The 23,451-nt window shown below is 38.7% G+C and overlaps 1 protein-coding gene across 1 annotated transcript in view; it reads right to left on the minus strand.

Moving 5' to 3' along the window:
- Nucleotides 1-23,451, minus strand: part of SUGCT (succinyl-CoA:glutarate-CoA transferase) — a 1,062,570-nt gene that overhangs the window by 375,876 nt on the left and 663,243 nt on the right. The gene's annotated exons all lie outside the window — the stretch shown is intronic.

The raw sequence follows: 23,451 nt of genomic DNA on the forward strand, positions 1-23,451 counted from the left end.
TTATGACATTCTTAAAGGACTTGTAAAAACACCATTTAAAATTTGCATGCTTTCAGAAAACATTCCATTAGTGTTATCAGAAAACACTCTGAAGAGCCCAAATTGCCTTGAACACAGCTGACCTGGGATTGATTCCTGGAGCCACATTCATGGCCCTGCCAGAAGTGACCCCTAAGCACGAGCCAGCATAATCCCTGGGCACCTCTGAATGTGGCCTTCAAAACAAAAACATAGACAGAAAGAATTTAAAACTCAGAAATAGAACACCAGAGTTACGGTCTGTTAATTTATGATAAAGGGTTGAGTATATGAAGAAAATTAAATTCTCTTCAACAAATGATGTTGGGAAAACTGATAACCACATGCAAGAATGTTAAACTGAATCTGTATCTCACACCAAAAACACAAGAGGTCATTCATTCAAAGTGGATAGAAGAACTTGAGATTATACCAGAATATACACTGAGGAAAGTAGTCAGAAATCTTCAGTATATAAGTCTCAGAGATGTCCTCAATGGTTCAACTCCATTGACAAAAATAACAAAAACAAAACAAGCAAATGGAATCACATCAAATTAAATCATATTTGTCTGGTAAAAGAAACTTTGGAGAGAATAAAATACACCGTATTTAGCAGGAGAAAGTATTTTTACATCATACATAAGACATAGGAATAATAGCTAAGACAAATAAAATACAAGGCTCAACAACAAAATAAGCATCAACTTATTTAAAAATGGAGAAAGTAAATGAACTGACACGTCCCTGAAGAGGACTTATATTCTGCCTTGAGCTATATTAAAAATATTCATCACTTGTTATTTAAGAAATCTAAACCTATGCAATAATGAATTATCAACTCACACCTGTGAAAATGGTATATATCAAAAAGACTGGAAACAATCAATGTTACTGGAGTTATGATGGAAAAGAAATACTCTATTTAGTATTGGTGGGAATGTCCGATTCACCTGCTGAGGAAGAACGCCTGAAGATTTCTTTAAAACATTCAGACTACAGTTTCCTAATTATCCTGTAATTCCAAATCTTGGCCTCTATCTCAAGTACACAAACACATTAACTAAAAAAAATAAATTTTTTTAAAAAAATGTAAACACACCTGCCTGCATTGTATCACTAAATAAAACACCCAGTAAATGGTAACAACTCAAACACCCAACAAAAATAAATAGATGCAAAGTCATGAAAGGTAACATAATGGAATATTATGCAGTCCTAGGAAAGGATAAAATGTGTACTTTTCTGCAACTTGGATAGAACTGGAAGGCACCAAGTTGAAATAAATTAGAGGGAGAAGAACAGATATGATGATCTCACTCACTTGTGGTTTACAGAGAAACAAAATAAAGGAATGGACAAAATCTTGGCCTCTGAATACAAAACTAAATACCAAGATGAGGAGAGAGGAGGAAAAGATAGGAAGGAACTGGGCGGAACACAGAAACAGAGGCAGAGGATCTGGAGCACTTTGGTGGTGGTGAGCACAGCAACTTTGTTCATAAAAACTGTGACCATTGGTGCCAGAGAGACAGTATATGGGTTAAGGTATGCAGTGGACCCTAGTTTGTTCTCCAGAACTGCATGCAGTCATTGAGTACCACCAGGAGAGAGCTCTGAGAAATGTATCCCCCAAATCAAAAAGATTCATAAAAGTTAACACTATCATAATAATTTTATCTAGAAGACAATATCCTCCAAATGATTGGTATATTAATTTTTTAAAAAAGGCTAATCTAGACTTCTGGTAATACTTTAATGCAATATAAATATATTTTATATTAAAATAACAAATTACCAAGGAAGCAATTCTATGATATTGATAAATGTGGCAGTTGGGCATAGGCCAACAAAGAGTTTGAACACTTAGTAAAAGGGTAACACTTTGAGCATGAAAGATTGAGCAAGTGCCTCAGTTTCTTTGTTTGTACTATGAAGATAACAAAAATTTTCTGCACTTTTAGAATTGTATAGTTGAGGTAACAATATATACTTACAAGAATATGAAACCAAAATGACATGCCTTTAGAAAAATGTTAGGCATATACTTGGAAAAAAAGCTGCAAATAATAGAACTGTTACTACTAAAGCTGCTAGCAACACTAATGTTAATCACAATAATAATATTGTGCAATCATTCTATACAACTCAGTATATTCTATGAATTATTTTCTTCATAGAAACTTTTCCCAGAAAGAATTGACCACACGTGAAATAGAAAAAGTATTTGACTTAATACAAAACAACACTCCACGTGAAGATCTAATAACTCTATTTCCTAAAGTTTGTGAAAGGAAATACAGTATGTTTTGCTGTTCTTTTAATAATATCTTACCACCACAGATCTAAAATGGAAAACTTCCTAGGGTATTATTTTTAATAAGTCATTATTAGCAGAATGATACAGCATGGGGATATAAGTGACACTCTAAAGAAAATTGAATTTACTGATAAATTATGCCAACCTGTTTTATTTGTTTTAATAGGTAAACGGCTGATACATAGTCTAATAGTTTTGCAGATTCACAGTCTAATAGTTTTTTCATTCTTAATGTTAGGAAAGAAACTATATCTCAATGTATATGGATGTTCTCGAGTTTTATTACTAAGTCTGATGGACCCTAACTACAAAAAAAGAGGTATGAAGGAGGCAGAAAATGTGCAGGAAGTATAGAGGAAAGGGCCTCTGTGCTGACAAAGCCAAGAGTGCTCAGGGAAAGGTCTCAAACCCACGTCCCTCTCCAAGTCCTCTTCCTCCCCATCTTCCCCAGCCCTGGGTTCTGGATCAGAGAAGACATGTAGATCCAGATGGAAACTCTGACACTCTCAGTGGCTTTGAGGATTACCATAATTAATCTTATTCTGCCATGAGCAATACAAAGTTTCATGATGGAATTTGAAGTCATAAGTACAAATAAATTCCCTTGGCCCAAAATGAAACCACATATAATAAGCTGTTAAAAATCAGGATTATTGTTCAACCCAGCGCTCTGAACCCAAGGGGAGTCCAGAATCACAGGGATTTGCTGGTCTCTTCTAAGAATATCCCAATTGCGAACACCAAATATGGAGTTTGCCAAAACAAATGTATTTTCCAAGAAGGAACAGATGAGGTGTAAGTTGACCCAGGTTTTCCTTACCCATTACAAGTAAATTGCCTGTCTGGTTTGGGAACTAGATCTCTTCCAACTAAAGTTTTAATGAGATTATTTCTTATTTATTTGTTTGTTTCCTCTAATAATAGCTCCCTTTATTAAATGGTGAATAAAATCACTAATAAAAGAATAATAAAAATAAGGACAAATGAATATTAGACCCAAGCAAAATGATGACAAAATAAAAATAACTGGACAAGAAATTAGTTGTAAACTTTATGATAGCCTAGGAAAGAAGATAAAAATTCTCCAAGAATTAAGATCAACAAACTACAAATATATAGATTTAAATGATTGTTCCAAAAACCTAGATTAGAGCACTTCACCTAATGTCTGTCTACCTGCGACTCACAGATTTCATAGTTTCTCCATAGTTTCTTTTAGATTATCTTTTTCAGAGCAATATCCTGCTAAGGCCATTCAGGCTGACACCTCTGACCTCCACCCAGCAGGGGTGGGTCCCACATAATGAGACAAACACATTCTAAGGAGAGAAAGGCTTAAGGACTGTCCAAGAGTTAAGAGTATCCTGGGCCACCATCTCACAGACTGGTCATTTATTTGATAAAATATTGTTCCCCCACCTCATTCCCAACACATAAGTTATTTCTTATGTTGCCAGAAACACTAGGAACATTTTTAGCACATAAAAATGCAACATTGAGAGTATATTTCACACAGCAAATCAGCAGGCACTCTTATAGAGTAAGGGCCTAATGGCTTCCAATTTTAATTGTGCCCCTGTTGCCCTCGACTTCTAAAAAGCCCTATTTATTCTACTGTTTTCTGAGTGCATTTTTGCTGCCTGTTAATATTCTAAGGTTTAAGCTGATCTTGGGGTTGTAGTTAAGGGCCATCAACTACAGACATTATGTAGTTGATTATTTCCCCTACAAAGTCTCCAGAAGAAAGGGAACTATAGTCACTGTTACAGTTTTTCACTATTTCAACTTTTCAAATATGGTCAATGTTTCTAATTCAAACCAAAAGAAATGTATTATAGTCATGCAGTTGTCTTTATACTACTTATAATGCAATGATTTTGCTAAATAAAAAATAAAAGTAAAATTGCGTTGTTTTGAAATATATATTTCTCACGAATTTAAAAAGGTTCATTCTTGCTAGTTAATTCAAAGCAAAAGTTTCTGAAGAGCAAAACTTCAGAAAACATACTGGGTCAAAGCAGGTGTCAAATTCACAACATTGCAGCTTGCAGTTGCTGTGTTTTTAATATAATTTCTTAGGAACTTTATGTAAAAATTAATAAGCACTCATAAATAAGGTTCAGAATATATATAAAAGAATAAAATAATGTGAATATTGCAAGAAACTACCCTAAACCCCTCCTAATCTTTTGGCACTTACACATTATTTACCCAACTAATAATCCTATCATGTAAATTCTCTTATCAATGTTTTATAGACATGAAAACTAAGGCTAAAGAAGTCAGATAATATGCTCAAGATCACAGAGTCAGTAGGATAGTATGACCCCAAATATATATAATTATAAAGACCATGTTATTCCTAACATATCTCAAACAATCTCACATAGCTGGGCATTTGTCTGCAGCCCATTCTCTAAGTGAGGAAACCCAAACAATCAGTGTTAAACGGCCTTTCTGGTGAATACCAGAGCCAAAATAAACTTGGAGCTTTCCTCCCACATCACAGTTGGCATGATCTGAAAGAGAAATTCAAATCATTGGTCTCATTGATAGAGTCGGTGATATTTTGAAGACAATTTAAAACAATCAATAAAAATAAGGTACTTTACTTTTTGAAAAAAAATTCATCTTGGCTCTTTGGCAAATAGATTTTACAAGTTTATTTGTGAATTTGACTATTGTACTAAAAGAATAAAGGGATACAATTGAGATAAAATAAAAATATAATAAACTTACTAAAAATATACCATTTTTTCACAAGGGCAACCACAAAATTTTAGGCTGCATTCCCTAGAGCTAGAGAATATACTTCTAATGAGCTTTGAGTAATCACATAAATTGAAAACCTAACCTTGTAAAGCCTGATAGTGATCTAAACTACTTAGCTATGTTTTGTATTATACCACAAAACAGTGGTTTGTTCACAAAATGTAACAAAATATCATGTGTTACTCATACTTTGGCCTTAGGCTTACATGTGTTGAAACCCAAATCCCCAATGTATTTCAGAATATGTTTGGACAACCAAAGTTACTCTATGAAAATTACCCAAAAGGAAAACCCTATTTCATTAAAAACACAAATTGCTAAGAGTTAAATGTTTCAGTACTGCCTAGAGTGTATAAAGAAGATTTAAAATAAAGTATTCATTTTTCCCACTTAAAAAAAAACATTCAGGAACCATATAGGAAAGTTGTAGATTAGCTACATCCTGGTTTACCTCATATATTATGTAATGTGGAAGAAATGAGATAGCACATCCCAACAAAGGGTTGCTTGATCCTGAGCTTCCAATTCCTGGAGCAAGAGGTATCAGTGTTTCAATGTGGCTGACGAGTCAGAACAAACCAGAATATGACAGGAGTAAACACTGGACAATGCAAATTGGAGGTGTATTTTGTGAGGTGGGGGCATTGTTAACTGTGTACAGGCTTGCTTGCTCCCAGTTCTGTGTTCAAGGCTTACTCCTGGTGATGCTGGGGGACTTATGCCATGCCACAGATTAAACCAGGGTTGGTCAACACAAGGTGAACACCTTGAATCTCATCTTTGAAATGTTTTTTGGAAGGGAAGGGCTGGCGAGATAGCACAGAGGCTTTTGCCTTACACATGGCTGACCAAGGTTCAATCCCTGACAAACCATATGGTCTCCTGTGCACTACCCAGATTAAATCCTGAGTACAGAGCGGAAAGTAATCTCTGGGTGTGGCACCCAAACAAACAAAAAAGGTCTTTGGAAATTATTTAGGCTCTAAATTCTCCAAGGATGGTGGTAGTTAAGAACAGGACCAGTGAAGTTAGATCACTGGTAACATTAGATCAAAACTACGTTTGAATTCTAGTTCTAAAATCCCTGAGGTCAGTGACCTCAGGATGTCACTTTCCCTTTCAGAGTTTTCATTTCCTCATAACTAAAATGGGGAACAATCCCTTTCTCATTCACTGATCTGAGAGAGTCAAAATTACAGATATTGGATCTGAGAGACAGCACAGGGGCTAATAGCACTTGTCTTGGATGTGGCTGAACCTGGTTCCAACACTGACACTACATATGGGCACATGTCCTCAAGCACTACCAGAAAGAACTTATGATCATGGATTAGAGGTGTGTACTGCACATGGCCAGGAATGACCCCCAAATCGAACATAATAATAAAGTAAATATGCAAAATATTTAGCAAAGTTTCTAAAACCTAATAAGCATTCGTTTTAATTACTCTTCTTATTGTTACTGTCTGTATTATGAATAATTTTGCTGTCCTGATGTACTTAAAATACCTTCAAATAATAAGGAGGCAATAACTGCAACTAAACTGAGCTTTGTGGATCACGGTCACAGTCACGGTCCTCCTGTTGTTCATCAATTTTTTCCGAGCGGGCCCAGTAACGTCTCCATCGTGAGACTTGTTGTTACTGTATTTGGCATATAGAATACATCACGGGTAGCTTGCCAGGCTCTGCCATGCTGGCGAGATACTCTCAGTAGCTTGCCGGGCTCTCTGAGAGGGGTGGAGGAATCGACCTGGGTCGGCCATGTTGGCTGCTTGTAAGGCAAATGCCCTACCACTGTTCTATCGCTCCAGCCCAAGCTTTGAGGATAACAGTGTTGATTACTATATTGCTCTACTTCATTAGAAAGGAAACCTCAACCTCCTTTATTCAAACTCTAGATTCCTCACTCTTCACAAAAGATTTCATTTCCAGGTAGTTTTCAAGAATAAATTATTTACCTGATTATAGAAAATAAAGAATGCTGATTCCCCTTAAAGTGCCCTCAAATAATAAGGAGGCAATAACTGAAACTAAACTGAGCTTTGTGGACAACAAAGAAAAATTAGATCTTTTCCTCAATCCAAAAGAACATAAAGTTTAATACTTAATCATGCATTTGACTCAATAATTCCAACTTAAACTTGAATAGGTCAAGTTCATCAGGAGTTTATTTTTAAGTCATTTCTGATTTAATGTCGTTTTGAACACATATTGACAGTAAATTTAATATATTGAAGCTAACAGACCGTAATGAAAACTCAATTACGCAGATATATAATTTGTTGAAAACCTTGCTTTTGAATAAGCTATTAAGATAAAGTATCACCTAAATCTATAACCTTGACAATAATTAATATTTTAAAGCAACTAATTAAACTGTGGCCTTTCTCAAAGCAAAACAGAAGTGTGGGTCTTTCCACTTTTGCTTCTCGGAGTCTCTTTCTTGTTTACCCTCAAGCTCCTGCTGGTGCGATTCATATTTCACCTACTCTGTAGCAGTGCCTAACACAGTCACTTCAAATTCTACATATGAAAGGTAAAACTCAAGGCTGCTACAGCACATCATTCCTCTGATCACGCTGGACCATATTACTCTGCAACCCACCTGTCATAATTTATTCTTCCTTCTTTCTTTCCATGACAGCCAGTTTTCCAGTCAATCCTATTTTACAGAATTCCTACTCTCATGCTCTTCTCTCTCAACAATTTCTTAGGTAGACTCCTTTTTACACTGTGCCCTTTCTGCTCTCATACCATACTGTACCTTCCCAAGGTGTTTCTAAGATGGAAAGGCACCAGTCTACTCTCTTGGCTATCTCACTTGAAGTTACCTTAATTTTCTTAGCCATTTTCTTAGCATGGTAGGTGAGGACCCCTCACATGCAGGTCCAAAACTAACACTCCAGAACACACTAAGCACTCTTCATCTCCTGGAGTCCAACTTCTCTAAGATTCTGACGTTCTGAGATACACTTAGGGCTGCATCTCCTTCCCACTGACTCTGTCCTATTCCTCTGTCTACTCGGCACACACAATCTCTCAATCCCACTTCCGCCCTAGGAACTAGAGCCTAATTATTCCTTCTTCTGTATTTCCCAAACAACTTGTTTCTTCCTTTTTAAAGCTTCTCCATACTCTAAGTTTAAAAGTGTCCTTTCCAGCAAGATTCTCAAGATTTTAGTTATCTCTTTTTCTTCCACTTACACAACCGTATACAACGCTGCTTCACAGAAGGTATTCATTAATTCTGCTTAATGATGAAAAAAATTAATGGGCATGAAAATTAAATGAAATTGTAATGTTAATGTTAGAAGGAGCTATGTTAAATATCAATAAATACATTTACATTCCAAATGTCTTCAACCACCCCCAAATTGTGGCATATTTTTTATTATAAGTGTAAGATAGTGTGTAATTATGAAAATAAAGTCATACATTGAAATGCATGCTATATAAACGTGTGTTCTATAGCTAAATGTTCTATAGAACGCCTAAAACCACACTGCACTCAGGGAAAATGGGTGGATTAATAAGTAGTCCTCGGCAGAACTTTATATGAGTTTTTTTGTATTAGCCTTATAACTCCCCAGACGACTCAGGATTCTATTTCATGCCCACCACCTGACAACGACAGATCCTCAGCCAAAGAAGAAAGGGTACCCCTGGAGAGCAAAGCCGGGAAGGCTGGGGCCAGGTGTTCCATGGCGGCGGCAGGCGCGGCGCTGCCCGGCAGAGGGCGCACGACCCCCAACGCCGTGTAGATGGGCCAACCAGAAGGAAGGAAGCTAGGCTGAAGGTCTAGCACAGCCTCGGGATTCAGGGCAGCGAGCTGACCTCTCTGCTCTGTTCTTCCCAAGCACAGTAGGGTCTACTGAACTTCCTGCTCTCAGCCGCTCCAGTTTTGGAGCAAATGGGGAGAGGGCAGAGGGAGAGTGTTCACTTGAGTATACGGATTTTTGCAAAAGGAAACTTTGACTCAATACAGCTACAGAAAGTGATCTGAAGCCGGTGAGATCCTACAGGCTTACTCCTCCTCAAAATAAAGGAGCACAGAGGAAGCTTTCAGAATGCCCCTCCCCTACTTAAAGGAAAATGATTGTCTACTCTTCATAAACTAATTTCGATGTTTTAGGCTCCTGAAATGCAACAGTAAGATCATTAAAATATAAAAGGCTGGATGGTGACAGCATCTTTCCCCAAAAACAGTTATATATTATGACAGGCAATAGAAAAGCAGAGGAGAAAAAATACATATTTTCGTATTCAAAACACAGATTTTTTTTAGAATATGTCCAACGTAAAAGTTGCTCTAAATGGTAATATAAAAACAGACCAAAAGGTTTCATAACTCTCTCAAAGAATCGTGAAGACTTTGGGGAGAACAAGGGAGTACCACTATCCTAATGGTGGGTGCTTTGTTTGCCCTGCTAACCCCACAGAGCAGGGAGAAAGAGGAAGGCCTTGCTCACAGTTAGGAAGTGCACACCGACTGTGGTTCATCTCCTTCAAGAGACACCTTGGACAGGGAGGAGAAATATGCATCAGAAAACTTTCCTTTTACCCGTGAACCTGCTTTTCTTGCCATGCAGAGATAGTGAAGCAGAACACGAATGCATCACTGGGAGGCTGAGAGCTTCCAGTTGCCCAGGGAACTAAGTGGAAAACTAGTTAGTGGTGACAGAGAAAATTCCAAAATGTCATCATTAATTTTGCTAAGGAGTATAATTTCATCATGATATCCTAAGAAATCACCGATTTTTTTTAATACAGAAAATTACTTGATCATATTTGCATTTGGGAAAATTATTATAGACCTAGAAAATAATGGAGCAAGCATATCATTCTGATGTATTATTAACTTTTTACTATGTCAATCCATAGCCAGCATTTATTTCTGAAAACACAGAACATACAAAACAATAACAGGGAGTTGATTTCATTATTAGTGACAGAAAGTAACACACTTGCCTTAGCTGAGTGTCCTGAGTGTCCTTGTAGCCTTAACAACCATTTGGGGGTGGGAGCAGAGAGATAGTACAGCAGATAGGATGTTTGCCTTGCATGTGGCTGACCCAAGTTCGATCTCCAGCATCCAATATGCTTCCCCAAGCACCGCCAGGAGTATTTCCTGAGGGCAGAGCCAGGAGTAACCCCTGAGCATTGCTGAGTGTGATCCAAAAAGAAAAGAAAAACATTTGGGACAGACAGATATTTCCAGGTTAAAGCACGGTCTTACATATGTCTGAAACAGATTTGAGCCCCAACACTGCATTTGGTCCCCTAAACTTCTTTTACAGAAGAGATCCCTGAGCAGAGAATAAGGAGTAAACTTTGAGAATTCTGGGTATGGACCAATTCACCATCCTCCCCCACCAAAGAACCATTCATATAGACTACAAGGCCTAGAAACTCCAAATCCAGTATAAAACTTCAAGTTACCTAAATTGTAATTCTACTTGCCAATCATAAAAGTACAGTTTATTTTATAAGAATTTACTTTCATTTTACATACACTTAGGGGGAAACTATCATGTTGACATTGAAATATAGGTCTGATTACCAGAGTTTGTGTGCTGGGGGTCGTTGTAGGTGGGGAGAGAGCAGATCGGAAGAGACACAGGGAATGTGGAAAGACTTGACACTGTGGCAGAGGATACTGCACATATTGGTACCAAGCATCACAACACTGCTGGAACTTCCGAAATAACAAATAATAACATTAAAACATAAAAATGTTGGGGCTGGAGAGATAGCACAGCGGGTAGGGCGTTTGCCTTGCACATGGCCAATGCTATTTTGATTCCCAGCATCCCATATGGTCCCCTGAGCACCTCCAGGAGTAACTCCTGAGTGCAGTCAGGAGTAACCCCTGTGCATCGCTGGGTGTGACCCCCCCAAAAAGAATAAAATTATAATCTGTCCTCTAGAAGTTCACAAAATGCTTCACAATAAAGAACATCTCTGAAGATCATGTTCTTAGAGATATCTCTCTCTCCCCTCTCTCACTCTCTCTCTTTCCCTCCATCTCCATTTCTTTCTGTTCCTCCCTCTCTCTGTTGCTCTTTCCCTCCCCCTCTCTCAGTCCCTCCCTCACTCTCTGCCCCCTCTCTCCTTCCCTCCCACCTTCTCTCTCTCTTGTCCCTCCCTCTCTCTGTCCCTCTGTCTCCTTCTGCCCCCCTCCCCCTTGTCCCTCTCTCTCTCTGTCTCTACGTCTCTCTCAATATCTCAATCTCTCTCTTTCTCTTTTTCTCTCTCTCCCCCACCCCCAGATTTCTCCAAGTAAAATCTGATTTTTCTCATATGTGAACTTTAACGATAAACAGCAAATTAGCAACCAAAGTCCAAAGGCAACAAAATGGGAGAAGTAATCCACACAATTCAGTGGGTGGAACAGGGGTAAGAACAGGGGTGATATGGTCTTTAGGGAGGAACGGGGGTGGGTGCACTTGTGATGGCTGTGGTATTGGGACATATGCATGAGAAAACGTTAGTAATAGCACTGTAAACCACAGAATCTCAACAAAAATAAATTTCTTGAAAAACAAATAAAATAAAAATAGATATGATGAAAAAACTTTTTGTTATCATGCGTCTGTAATATATAATTCAGGTGTATCTAAGGCATTTTAGTTTCAAATGTTCAAATTTCCCAACCAGACACATATATCTTGAATGCAGGAAAATCAAAATTTAAATGTATTTTTATATTCTTACTAGGCAGCATGATTTGCACTACTGTTACTGAAGGGTCTTCCAACACCACACCCACCGCAGAGCATCTACCTCCCTCCATCAGTATCTCATAGTCCCTCCAATCCAAAATTGGCCCTGTCTAGCTAGCTCTTTTGTAGACCACCATATTTTCAGGTGACATGACACTATGTTTAGGGAACTTTAAAGATGTCCCAGAAAAAGAATCAATAAACTTGTAAAGAGGAAACTATACCATCAATTCTCAGGAATCCATGAAATTCTCATGCAAATAAAGTAGAAAAGAGAGAAAATTTTTAAAGTATACCATTCACAATGGTGCCTGTAAAAATTAAATGCTGGAAATCAATTTAACAAAAGAGGTGAAAGACTTAAAGAAAATCACTTCACTAGTCACTGTCCTCCCGTTGTTCATCGATTTGCTCAAGCAGGCCCAGTAACGTCTCCATTGGAGACTTTGTTGTTACTGTGTTTGGCATATCAAATACATCACGGGTAGCTTGCCAGGCTCTGCCGTGCGGGTGAGATACTCTCGGTAGCTTGCCGGGCTCTCCGAGGGGGCGGAGGAATTGAACTCTGGTCAGCCATGTTGGCTGCATGCAAGGCAAATGCCCTACTGCTGTGCTATCACTCCAGCCCACCTCACTAGTAGTAAAAATAAAAGAAGACATAAGGGGAGCTAGAGCAATAGTAGAACAGGTAGGGCATGTACCTTGCATGCAGCTGACCTGGGTTCAATCCTTGACCCTCAGAGGGACCCCCTAAGTCGGCCAGGAGTGACCCCTTGAGCAAAGAGCCAGGAGGGGGCTGTGAAACCCACTGTGTATGGCTCCAAAACAAAAATAAACAAAAAATCAAAAAGGAAAGGGAAATGTACATTGCTCATGGACTAGAACAATTAATATTATCAAAAGTAAAATCCTATCCCAAGCACCAAACAGCCCCTATAAATATCCCCATGAAAATCATAATTTAAAACATTTTTCTATAATATTAGATTGGATTTGTCCTAAAAATACAAGCTTGATATTCTATTTAAAATACTAGCACCAAATTAGAGAACAAGTATAAATGAAAAATTTATTGGCTTTCTCCTATAGTCTGTTCCCCAGAAGCCAGATCTATGTATGTTTTAAATGACTATGGTGGCTTATTCACTCCCAAGTACCTTAATGACCACAGATCTGAAAATCAGTCACCAATTACATGAGGGAGTTTCCTGTTATTTCTAGGAAGCACGTGGGCAAATTCTAAGTAGACTGTCCTGCTATGATTGGAGCTGGGACTCTGATAAGTAATGTCAAGGCTGGTGTTTTCCATATGTGAAAGGGAGAGGGAGTGCACCCAGGAGTAACTGGAAGAGGACTAAGGAAATGGACGATCCAAAAGGAAGAGAACCATTCAAACAGGTCCTCATGCAGTCACCATGACTTCTTCCTAACTGATTCAGTAATTCAGATTTGGGTGTTGTTGTTGTTGTTGTTGTTGTTGTTGTTTTTAATCCCATACTTCTTCATACTAATTCACGGAATGGGGAGAAAGGGCTGCAAAGTTTAGGAAGGTAACTCTCAGAATGACCACCAACTGAAAGCTCTTTGGCACTATTGCAGCAACATGGGAAGATGCCCTCGTTGATAACATTGAGGAAAAATACGATCGACTGGTTCAGCACCTCCATGATTGTGTGAGGAACACCGAGAGAGAGAGATAGCCACAAAAAGACACCAGACTTCGAAAACTCTTGAGCTTATTCACCAATGTGGCTTGGTGTGAGCCTCAAGCAACCACAAGCAAACGTCCAAGCTCAAAAAGCAGAGCAGAGAAGCGATAAAGGAAGATCTCAAAGAGAGAAGAACAGCAGTGCTGGCCAATGTGGCAGAAGCTGGGAATAGCATTCGCACACCCACCTGTCCTCCAATTACAAGACCAAGATGACTGCCCTCTGATGTTCTGATGGATCTATCACATTTTCCAGAAGGGCAGTGGAGAACTTTATCCATGACTTCTGCTCGAAACTCTTCAATAGCCACGTCCACCTGCCCACATACCAAATTCTGCAGGATGGATATGTTGTTCCCAATGTTCTCCCTTCCGAAATCCAACACACCATTTTGTCAGTAAAGAAGCGAACAGCACCCAGCCAAGACAAGGTCAGACCTGAATACCTGAAGAACCTGATTTCAGTACTCATCAATACACTGGCTTGGCTCTTCACACACTACCTGTCTCAATGCAAGGTTCCATCCCAATGGAAAACCAGCAGGACTGTTCTACTCTACAAGAAGGGAGACATCCACAACATTGGCAACTATCGCCCGATCAGTCTGTTATCTGTCGTCTATAAGCTGTTTACTCGAGTCATCCTGAATAGGATTGACACACTAGATAAGGACAACCATGCGAGCAAGCCGGGTTTCAAAAAGGATTCAGCTCGATTGACCATATCCACATGATAACCAAGCTCATTGAGGTTTCTTGGGAGTACAAGATACTGCTCTGTCTAACATTCATTGATTTAAAGAAAGCCTTTGATTCTGTTGAGATGGAAGCGGTCATCGAAGCCCTAGCCAAACAGGGAGTTCAAACTCAATACACCAGGGTCCTCCATGAGCTGTATTATGCATTCACTACCAGGATTTCACCGTTCTACAAGGAAGTGATCAGCCATGTCAAGAGAGGGATTCGGTAGGACAATACCATTTCACCAAAACTCTTCAGTGCCACCCTCGAGAACATCATGCAATGACTGGAATGTGAAGGAATAGGAGTGAAGATAGACAGTCTGCAACTACACCACTTCTGCTTCACTGATGACATTGTTCTAATAACACCAAACATTAGCCAAACAGCACAAATGCTGGCCGACTTCAACCATGAATGTGGAAAGGTCGGACTACAGCTGAATCTCATGAAGACAATGCTTATGAGAAACAAACTCATTCCTGATGTTCCATTCACTCTCAATGGAACAAATATCTCCAAATGCAACAATTATGTATACTTAGGTAAAGAACTCAACAAAACGAATGACCTGGCACCTGAGTTGTGCAGGAGGAAGAGAGCAGCTTATAATGCCTTCAAGAACGTCAAAGAAATAGCTAAGAGGACGAAGAACCTCCAGCTCCGAGCACATCTCTTCAATTCCACCATTCTTCCTGCATTAGCATACGCCTTAGAGACCTGGGCCCTATGAAAACAGGATGAGAAAGCTATTCAGGTCTCCCAAAGAGGAATTGAAAGAGCCATGCTTGGAGTATCACACTTCACTCAAGTGAAAGAAAGAATCCGGAGTTCCAACCTCTCTCGACAATTAAGAATCAGGGACGCTGTCTCATTTGCCAAAGCATCAAAAAAAAGATGGTCTGAAAACGTAATGTGTCCACGACTGGATTCCATGGGATGTCAAAAGATCGCATGGCCACCCACCTACGAGATGGTCAGACTTCTTCGTCAGGACCCTGAACGATTGGTTTGAGGCTCTTTGTGTTCCTGGAGTGAGCAGATGCCATTGGGCTACACTGGCATGCGACAGGGATGAATGGAGATGTTACTGGCGCCTGCTCGAGCTAATCAATGAGTAACAAGATGTCAAGTGATTCAAGTGATCAACCCCATACTGGAATAAAACTATGATTTGAAAGCAGACAAAAAAATCTATTTCCTCTAGTAAATTGAATTGATCTTATTGCATATGTAACAATAAACATAGATGGACAAACCTTTAGAATAATGATATAAACTGACTTTTTAGTTCCAGTACAAAGTTGAAATAATAAGACTACAAAAAACCCAAAGGAACCATTCCTAACTGTATATATTTAATACTGTAAGATAGTGTTCTTCAGTCTTTACTTAGCTACAGGTTGTCACCTGTCCTGTGTATCAAGCATGAACAGGCAGTCTGCTTTTAATTTTGCTTTGAGACAACACACCTCTAGAGGTGCTCAGGGCTTACTCCTGGCTTTGAGCTCAGAGATGACTCCTAGGGGACTCTGGGGACCATGTGGGTGCCAGGAATTGAACTTAGGTCAAATGCATTCCAGGCAAGCATCCTACCTGATGTTCTATTGCTCCCACCCCAATTGGGCAGTCTGTACCATGGCAGCAGACCTGAGATGTTTAACCTTTCTGCACCTGTGGACTAGCCCCTATCCATGGCAAGTGGTGAAAGACCACTGCTTCAACATGAAGACTTCAGGCAAGGGGCAATTCTGATTTGTCACATGTACAATTAACACCTTTAGGATGTCTGGATCTCATTCTGTGTTCTATTTTACAAACAGGGACTTTCTACAGCACATTGTTGAGTCAGCAAATATTAGAAAGAAAAAGAGAAGACACGATAATACTTTACATCATGAACTTTTGTGTTAATAAACACAAAGCTAGTGGTATGTGTTCACATAAATGCTTCTGTGAGACTCATAAACTTCATAAAATTGCTTTTAAGCCATATTACTGTCACTCAGAATTACACTCACATTCTATAAGTATATGGCCTGAATGTTCATACGTGGTGATTAGGACCCACAGTTGAGCATGGCGGTTGTAGGCTCATGATCTTTTTCTTTGCATCCAGATTAAGTGAGCTAATCCTCTTAGGTCAATACAAGAAAATACTCAAGAAACCCAAAAAGCAAGGATACTTATGCTGTGTATCCATGTGTCCATAATACCACAAGCATGCTGCCCAACTGTGACCATGGAAGCAATTTGTTTTCTTATGTGTTATGTTCTGAGAAAACAGAAGAATGGCTTGATTGTGTGAGTTTCTCTGCTACCATTAGAAGTTCTAAATATCATGTAAATATGTGACCTAAAAACTAACTTTCCCCCCCCTTCTCTTCTTTTCTTCCTTCCTTCCTTCCTTCCTTCCTTCCTTCCTTCCTTCCTTCCTTCCTTCCTTCCTCCCTCCCTCTAAGGTCTGGCATTTAACACATAGAATTCCATTCATGTTATTAGAATGATGGTAATAAATGAAACGCATCATATTTCAAACAAAGTATGTTTAAACATAGGTACCTGAAGTTCTGAGCAGCAACATCATACTGAGAAGATACGTATTGCCTTTACACATAATGAATATCTTTTTAATGTAACATTTTTTCAACAGAATCTAATCCATACTACTTATGAAGAAAAATACATTTACCTCGATTCTTCAGAAATCCTGATTTTTCATTGGGGCAGGGTGTGTGAGATGGGAGGGGGTGGCTGGCCCACAGCCAGGGATGCTTAAGGGTCACTCCTGGCTCTGCACTCAGGAATTACTCCTGGCAGTGTTAGGGGGACCATACGGAATGCTGGCAATCAAACTCGAATCAGTCACATGCAAGGCGAGTGCCCTAATCTGCCTCCTAGAAATTCTGAATTTGTATTTCCTCTTGACAAAGAGAACAAGTTCATTCTGATTTTATCAAGTCCATTTTCCCCCACAAAGAATATAAACATTTGAGTTTCTGAACCAATTTCAAAGTCAAGTATTATTTCCTGTGTCTCCCACCAAATAAAAGGAATAGTTACTGTTACAATTGTTTTATCCTTAAATTGATATGGAATTCCTAGAAACTCAGAAGATATTTCTGAGAAGTTCTCTCATAAAATTTGTGATTAATTTACAAAATTAATGCCAGGGGTGACTTTTTGCAAATGATGAGATGCATCAGTTCTGATATAAAATCATCTAGCATCTATGATATTTTGGATTTTTAGCACCTTCTTTTCATTTTATTTTTAAACTTATTTTTTATCTTTTTTTTTCCCCAACCACCCCTCAATCCTTCCCCTATAGCAGGCCCTGACTAATTTATTTTATATTGTTTCTTATAATTCACTATAAATAACCAAAAAATTTTTCCTTAGAAGTGTGTAAATATTGTTGTGTCTCACCATGTAGTCATTAAACCCTTGTAGAAGAGATCACTAACATGTTGTTACAGGTCAAGCCTTGTGTGTTTGTATTTTCTTAATCAAGATTGCTTGCCTTCTACTTTATATCCCATCCACTGTGATGTGCTGCTCCTGTGTACCAGTGGTGTAGAGTTTGAGATGTTGCACAGTGGCTGTGCAATGCAGGAATTCAAGTTTTTTGAATGGGTTGATATAGCTGGAGTTAATTTTTAACTGGATGGTGACTTTGGGTGCCCCTGATGATAGAGCTTGGCATGGGATCCAGAAGCAATTTTGCAACTTGTTGATCTCTTTCAAGATATATTTATGAATCTCTGGATCATGGCTGGTTAATGAGCTTCTTTGGTGCCAGAGGCAGTTCATGAGCGTGACTGTCAGGCTTCTGGAAAAACAGGGAAGTGGAGGAAGGTCACCCATTCCCAAGTCCATGAGAGCCTGCAGATTTCAGTCGCAAACCCCACATACCTGATTTTTTTTCAACAGATTAATTTCTGGATGAGGCTTGTCCAAGCATTGGAGTCTGGCCCTGAGCATGGCAGTGATTGTGGAGCACAGAGGTTTTCAGCTGCCATGGCTCTGTTTGAGTGAGTGTCAGTTTAGTTTTAAAAGCATCATAAACAACTCTGAATATACAAGATAAATGAGTGAATAAAGCCTCTAGCTTTTATGCTTTTGTTGCTTGAATATTTTGCTTCTATTTGCTTATGGTAGGTGGAAGTTTCCTGAGAACAAATAGAGATGGTTTAATGTAAACATTGAATAAGACACTGTGGCAAGTAGAATGCTTTGCAGTCTTTTGCGGATATGGATTTTAGTGCCAGTCCCTAAGAAAAATAAACTGTTGGTGAGCCATTTAAATCCTTTCCTTGGTAGGCACAGAGAGTATTGTTTCAAGACTCCACATGTGACTATAAAGAGGGAGAGAAGAAAAGAGAAGTGAGAACCAGAAAATAAAAATACTCCAAATACTGCATTACAGTAGGGCTAAAAACTTGGAATTACACTAGTGAGTACAAATATTACAACTGGTAGGTATTCTTGAATAAGCCTGAGGGAACTTTGCTCAGAAATCAAAAACAATTGAATTTTAAGTTTGCTTCTACCAGAAGCATGAGAATCTTCAAGAAGAAAACCATAGGGGTACTTTGGGGGAAGAGAAGACGACTTACAATCAATAAGGTTACTTATATTACTCAAAACCATGCTTATACAGGAAATTAAAAAAAAAAAAAAACCTATCCTTAGGAGGCCTGAGCAGCCTCTGATTCACCAGCCCCAGTCCTGAAGTTACTATAAGCCCCAAAGCAACAGCAAGTAAACCACTGCAATTTGGAGAAAGAGCAGAGCTATCATCTACCAGCCCACGCTTCATTTCCTAAACTTTAAATAAAGACAGACTCAACTCTCCGATCTGGAGCAAACAATCTAATTCCCTAATTAATGGGGATGCACAGGCTATCCACAGGCTCGTCACAGAGCTATCGTTCATCCGCTGGCATCCTGTGGCAAGGTTAACAGCCCATGGCAAGCAAGCCAAGCACCAGCCGCCCAGGCTGCCCATCAAGTGTTTCCTTCCTGCCCCCACGTCTGCATCTGAGCACAAAGCAGAACTGCTTCTACTGTTCCTGCAACAGGCAGTTGGAACAAGAAACAGCATTACTGGGAAAGAACTGGAAGGGAAGAAGAGCCACTTTTAGCTTCCCCCTAGAGTTCCAGCTCTACAGACAGCATACTTAAAATAGTGGAGGGATGGGTATACTCAATCATTGTATAACTGACACCCAAGCACAAAAATTTGTAAATCTTCAACTGTACCTCATGGTGTTTAACTAATAAAAATTATATATATATATATATATATATATATATATATATATATATAGTGGCTGGAGGACCTGGACAGGACAGCCGGGAAGGCATTTGTCTTGCATGCAGTTTTTGGTCCTCAGCCTCTCATATGATCCCTGCTGGTTATGGCTAAAAAAAAAAAAAAACCAAACACATAAAATAATGAACCACTAAATAGAGAGGATCTCGGAGAATATAGGATTATCTCTAGAGAGTGCCATTCCTAACTCACTTGTTTGAAAGTCCAAAGTGTTATCTCTCTCCAAATCAGTTTAAGACAATATACGCAAATCTTTTTTTCGTTTCTTGACTTTGGGGGCCACATCTGGCAGTATTCGAAGATTATTCCTGGCTCTGTGCTCAGGGATCACTCCTGGATGTGTGCAGGGGATATTATAGGGATTAGTATCAAACCCAGATATGTCACATGTAGGACAAGTGCCTTATGAGTTGTAAGTATCACTTCAGCATACTCTGAAAATTCTAAGTTATGCAATATATGTCAGATATAGAAATTGATACCCTGGATAAAGTATGTCCTACTGAGATGGTGGCTTCATCCTCTAATCAAGTTTACCATATTTTATCACCTGTCTTATCATCATTTTTCTGACATAAGATACTGTGATCATTTCCCACTTCCTATGCATCCCAAAGACAATATATCAAGTATCCAAATTCCTAATGGTTTATGAACGTTTACTTTGCAACCAAAACAAAGCATTACCAAATGATATTTGCAAAAACAAATGCAGATTTTTGTCTGTCTCTTCAGCACTTTTATTACTTGTATGACTACACTGGCTCCCAAGGACATAGTGTACTCCTAGTGCCATTGTAGTTTAATTTGTTTAGTTATTTTTATTGGCTGGAGTTAGTAAACTATTAAAATACAAAGAATCCTTTAAAATACAAAGAAAATGTGCAAAAAGCATTGAAAACGGATAAGACATGATTTATAAATCGAATGATTAGTTTTACTATTAACAACAATAAAGTAAGTCACACAGCATATAAATCCTCCCAGATGGGACATCTGCAGGATTATGAGTTTCAAAATAACCTTAACTGAAAAGATGTCATCCATGTTAGGGAATAAAATTAAGAGTTCACATTACATGGAAATATAACTCTTCAAATGTCTATTATTTACAGTTATTTTAAGACACAGTTCCATCTAATTAAATTGGAATTTTTTTTTATCAACTTTACTTGCCTTTATGACTGGACTATAAGTTTAAGATCACAAGACAATCGACTATTGATGCACGTTCACAGATCTTACTAACCACTCTTATATTTTTTACTTCTGTTAGCAAAGAATATCTCTGTATTCCAGTTAGCACAGGAAACCTCTATGAGTTTGAAACTGACAGTATGAACATAGTATAGTTATATCTGGTTCCTAATGCTATATTCAAATTTTGAAATACATACAGTATGGTATAGTTAAAATGGAAGAGAGAAAAATAAATTAAAGGGAGTTATATTCTACTATCCTGAGATAAAGAACTTAAAAGTGGAAGCAAAATTTCTGGGGTTGCTCTGTCACTGCTCCTGCCCAAGAGGGAATGTGAAGGCTAGATCCTGACAGTCTCAGTGTTCTCAGTCTTATCAACTTCAACCTGTCAATTACTTACTTCTCAAATTTCTAGGAAATTTGTTTCAAGGTAACCCAGGGCCTATTCCACTTGGCATTAGTGGAATAGTAGAATCTGGCACAATAATAAAATATTGTGACAGAATTTAAAAGAGCAAAATTCACATCCTGAAGGTACAGCAGTGGATATGGGGTACAAAGCTTACAGCCTTTAGCATCAGAGATTCATAAGGACAGCATTATAACCTCAGGGAAACATACAACCTTGCCATTCTTAGGCTTCATATTCATTCTTCATAATATGTCCAGTAATAATTTTATCACTCAGTTGTGGCAGAAACTATAATATTATGTTTAAAAGTACCAGAATCTTGGCATGGGGTTAGCCTCCAAGTGTTTTATTTTTTTAATAGAACAGTAAGTCTATAGAGATCATTTTCTCTTCTAATGAGTAATAAAAATTGCTTCTTTTTCATCACTGGTATCAGTGTCTCTGCTAAAAGGAAGACTTCAATTAAATAATTCTACTGAAAAGATATTTTAAAGATGGGACCTTCATTCTGCACCTAGAGAGTGACCTGAAGGCTGGTGGGGATTGGCCCCAAGGCACAGTTAGTGCCCAGCTGAGCGCAACTGGCTTCCCAGTGGCCTGGCGCAGTATAGGATTGGAAGATGCTCTAGCAATGACCTGCTTAGACTTTTCTTTTTGATGCCACACCTGTTCTGAATGTACTTCTGTGATGAGGAGATCTTCCCTGGAAGGGGAGAGGCACTGCCCTGAGAAGGGCCCTGGGGGAATTTCAAGATCTGGCCCAAATTTCCAGTCCACATGCCCATGAGACTTCAGAGGTACAAGGTGAGCTGAGGCTGGCAAATGACAGTGTCAGAGAGATAGCACAGCAGGGAGGGCACTTATCTTGCACTTAGCCAACCCAGATTCGATCCCCAATACCGATGTGGTCCCCTGAGCACCACCAGAAGTGATTCCTGAGCACAGAGCCAGGAATAACTTCTGAGCACTGCCAGGACCGTCACATAAATAACAACAAAAAAAAAAAGAAAAGAAAAAAGGAAGAAAGCATCAAATGACTACTATTTTTAAAATATCACTGTATCACGGTATCACTGTTGTCCCGTTGTTCATCAATTTACTCTATCAGGCACCAGTAACCTTTCCATTCATCCCAGCCCTGAGATTTTAGCAGCCTCTCTTTACTCATCTTTCCCAACGATCAGAGGCTCTTTCAGGGTCAGGGGAATAAGATTTGTTATTGTTACTATTTTTGGCATATCGAATACACCATGGGGAGCTTGCCAGGCTCTGCCTGTGAAGGTGGGATATTCTTGGTAGCTTGCCAGGCTCTTCAAGAGGCAGAGAATAAAATATATATATATATATATTTCTCTATATGATTTGTTACCTACTATACATCCTTTACAAATGCTTGAATAACTTGTAGATTATCTTAGCCAGAAAATCTTGTCACCTTGTCAGGTTAAAGATCTCCCCATAGAAAGATAAGTTTGGGAGTAGAAGAACATGGAAAAACAAAAATAGAAAAAAGAAAACACCTCCCCCAAGATGCAAACCAAGGCCCAAGGGAACTGTGAAATGTTCACCCTAAAGTCACCCCCCCAAAATATCTCAGCCTTAAACTATACTGGAAATCTTGCCTAACTTGAAGAAGCATCTCCTTAGAATAATAAAAATATAGAATCTAAAATCAAATTGGAAAGTTGCAGACTTTTCCTTCTAAGTTTACAATAATTTATCCAAAAGTCACATTTTTCTCTAGCATTCCCCTACATTAGGAAACTTGTGTTTATACTCTACAAAGGTCCATCTTCCTCATTTTACCTACTTCCTTCCATTAATCCTCTACTGAAACTTCTCTGTATAGCCACTCACTGGCAAGAAAAGGCATATTCAGCTTATAAGGTAAAGGACTTTCTCTTCCAGACAAGATTTTTTTTAAATTTTGGAACTACAAATCCAAAAGCAGCAATCAGCATCAATTTATTTGAGTCTCTGACACAAAGAAAAGAGACACAATGAACACTATATCATGAGTCATACATTTTTAATAACTGGGCTGGTCCAACCTATGGCTATGGTGGCTGGCCATTCATAAGACTGAGAGTGACCTTAATGAAAACCAAACTTTACTTTTCAACAAGCTTTTAAAGCTGTTCTTTAATTTTATCAGAGTTCCATTCCAATGCAAGCTGATGCCTCCTTCAACACAGCTTAAAATGCTGTCCTTTAACT

The sequence above is a fragment of the Sorex fumeus genome, unplaced genomic scaffold, assembly GCF_029834395.1.
Source record: "Sorex fumeus unplaced genomic scaffold, SorFum_2.1 ptg000020l, whole genome shotgun sequence".
Taxonomy (NCBI): domain Eukaryota; kingdom Metazoa; phylum Chordata; class Mammalia; order Eulipotyphla; family Soricidae; genus Sorex; species Sorex fumeus.